Source organism: Nicotiana attenuata, chromosome 6, assembly GCF_001879085.1.
Source record: "Nicotiana attenuata strain UT chromosome 6, NIATTr2, whole genome shotgun sequence".
NCBI lineage: Eukaryota > Viridiplantae > Streptophyta > Magnoliopsida > Solanales > Solanaceae > Nicotiana > Nicotiana attenuata.
Window position 1 is genome coordinate 4,998,314 of NC_031994.1, and position 3,602 is coordinate 5,001,915.

Consider the following 3,602-nt stretch of genomic DNA (forward strand, 5'->3'; position numbering starts at 1 on the left):
AGGGGGGGGGGGTTGGTTAATAATAAAAAGATTTTTTAATGTGTTTAGTTTATATTTATCAAAAAATTTATTATTAATTACACATGTCATTCTTTAATTGGTTCATTTGACATGTCACTGGCGAGTGCAACTCACACATATAGTCTGCCAGACTCGGGTGTTCACGTGATACATTTAATAGCCACTTGAAGTGTTTAACCGAAAATAGTTTCAGTTGAGGTGTTCAACTGACCGTTGTGGACAATTTGGAAGGGCTGTTTATGTATTTCGTCAATAATTTATATATAAAAAAGGAAGGAAACGCAATCTAGGTACATCTCTTTTAAAAAAAAAATATTGAATCATGTGATAAGCTCTTGTAAAGCTTATCTTTTCAGCCCTAGATCCTTTTAATTGAAGCAGTTTAATTAATATAGAATCTTTACATGCTTTGTTACAATAATAATTGTGTGAAGCTTTTGGGGTTTCCGGTGAAATAAAAAATGAGTGAATATATTGTAAATAGTTTCCGATACCAACTTATAACTATATGGAGTTTATGAAATTGTTCCGCCCTCCATCTAGGGCTGTGCATAATTTGGTAAATACCGAATTACCGTACCGAAACCGAAAATTTTGGTATTTGGTATTCGATATTTTGGTATTCGGTATGGTATTTGGTTTAAGTTTTAAAAAATATTGGTGTTAGGTATAGTATTGGTATTTTAACATGAAATACCGAAATACTGATACCGCACCGAAATATATATATTATATTACACAATACACATATTATTAATTATACCATAATATAAAAATCTAAAATTTTACTTTCCTTTATTCTCTAAGTTCATCAATTAACTCTAAGCAAGTAATAAGACATTTCTAACGATCAAATTTATTCTTTTATGTATAGTTTTCTCTCTCAGGTTGATATTTGCTAGTTTTGGACAAAACTTTTGTCAACAAACGTTTTTAATTTTGTACTTTTGAGTACTTTAATTAAGAATATTATAGTCTATGACTCTATGCACTAATTAGTATTCAAACCGAATAAACCGAAACCGAAAGGAGAAAAAATCGAACCATATCGAAGACCTATCCTTTGTAAATGCTGCCACGCCCATGTAGGATCCGACACACACCTGCAACATTTTCGGAGAGTCCGAGCAACATAGTTTTAATGTATCTTTTTATGTGATTGTAGTTGCTGTTTGTTCATCATTCATTAACATGAAATATTTGATCTTCAATATAATGCTTAAGCAACTGTTCTTTGCTCCTCCACGAATTAGTAGTTATATACTTATATTTGATAATATGAATTTGGTAACTGGGGCTTTGGCTAAGTAGCTTAAGAACATTAGAGCAATGTTAAAACAAGGGCGTGATATTGAGGAGCTTGTTTTCTAGTAATATATACTGGATCCACAAATATGAGAGAATGACATAAAGTTAAAGCCTGTTCACTACTTCCTCTTTGCTGTTCATGTTATAAGCCATAAGAAGTTCTAACATTGTAATCCGTTCTGCATTAGTCTTCAGGTTTTGCAACGATCCCATTGCCTTGCAATGAAAGTCATATGTCACTTACTATATTCAAGCACCCTTTATTCTCAAAGAAAGAAGTGCCTTGATTGCTAAGGCAGCTACTGATATTGATAGCGCGGGTTCTGATAATACAGAGAGTGATGAAGAAAGCGTGCTTGTTGGTAACCTGCCATTGGAGTCTAAGCTTCAGCTGAAGCTTGAGCAGAAGATGAAGATGAAGTTGGCAAAGAATATCCGATTAAGAAGGAAGAAACTTGTTAGGAAGCGACACTTAAGGAAGAAAGGGCGATGGCCACCTTCAAAGTTGAAAAAGAACAAGAATGTTTAGTCTTTACCTCAAGACGTTTGCAGGTTTCTGCTCTCTAGATTTCCTTCTATTATCGCAATTCACCTTTTTGTAGCCTTAAAATCATTTCAATTTGTTAATAGAATTTTAAGGATTAAACCTTTTGTTCCAGATTAATTTCTTAATTTTTACAGTTTAGATGGTATTTATAGGGAAGGCTCTTTTATTCCTTTCGATATTGATACTGGAGGTTCTCCATGGAAAGAATTCCTTGACATCTAGACAGTCACATCAATTAGTTGTTGCATTCTGTGCTATCTGAACTTAGCTTTGTTTGCTTTTGCTCACTTTCTTGAGTTCTTCTGGAGGCCAAGGCAGGGGTTATAGATGTTTGCTTTAGAGGTTATCAAAGTGAAAACAATTCCCTTTGATATCATTGGTTTTGACATCAATTGGTTTGTTCCTATTTTTCCAGTGTTTAGGTTCTTGAATAAGAAATGCTAGCTGTAAACTTGTATCGTGATCCAATTTCACTCTTATCGCTAAATTTAGCGGACAAATATAGATGTCCTTCAGTATCACGAAGACCTTAATGAATCTACAATATCGAAGTCATTTCGTACACCTCACAGGTCAGGAGATCAAATGGAAAAATGGACTGGATTCGTATGATACATTTCAGTAGTTTGTGTATGTTTTGAGGAAGCTCTATGTTCTTTAAGTGGAGTTGGGAACTGAAACTACCATTTTGACAAGAGTCACTAGACTGATGATAGGCTTGCTTGGTGGATTGACTCCATAGTTCCAAATACAGTAGTTTGATATCTTACTTTAGGATATATCTTTACCTACATGGCTACATGTATTTGTTTGAAAGGAAAATGGCAGAGCGGTGTATTCTTCTATAAGTTAAGCTAAAAGTAGAGTTGCATAAGTTATCAAAGAATAATCAGAAAACAAACTTGTTTTTGGTAAGTAGTGACAAATACTGATATTGAAAATGAGGTCAGCTACTCATATATATACCAAGGCAAGCTAGGAGGGGAGAGAGGTATATCGAAGGTTTGGTTGTAATGACAAAATACAAAGGATTGGATACATACATCAGAATTTGCCTATTTTGCTGTACATTTTGCCAGTAGATATAGCAAAGCAATTAAGAAACAATGTTTCTCCCTTATAACTTTCAACTCTTCATCCTGAAAAACAGCACTCGTGATCATTTATGCTTGCATTAGATAGGCTGCCTATATCACACCCCTTTGGGGTGCAGCCCTTCCCTGGACCCTGCATGAACGCGGGATACTTTGTGCACCGGGCTGCCCATTTTGCCCGACAAAAAGGCATGAGTCAATAGAAAACAAAGATGCTTAGACGATCTTTTCTTATCAATCATTCATCTAGAAGTAGCAGAGACAGAATTGCACAATTGCTTCCTTTAATCTGAAAAGGATAGAGGTGCCAACTGTTCAAAGAAGTTCCATAACAAACGCCTTAAAAGTGTAACAGAAAAGCGACTAAATGGAAACATCAAGAACTAAAGATACATGAAAATTAGATGAAAATGATATTATTCCATTGATACAGAGATTTAGAATGAAGATTCAAGGTCAGAAGCAGTTGTTGTTGTCCTAATGCCGATGGATTTTCTTAACAAATCAAACGAAGTGAAAGAATACGGTGAAAGTACAACATCCATGTTCTCGCTAACTTGTTTGACCAAAATTTCAACTGGTGACACCTGTATATAATAAGATTATAAGATTTCAAGGAAAGCAGTAACCAA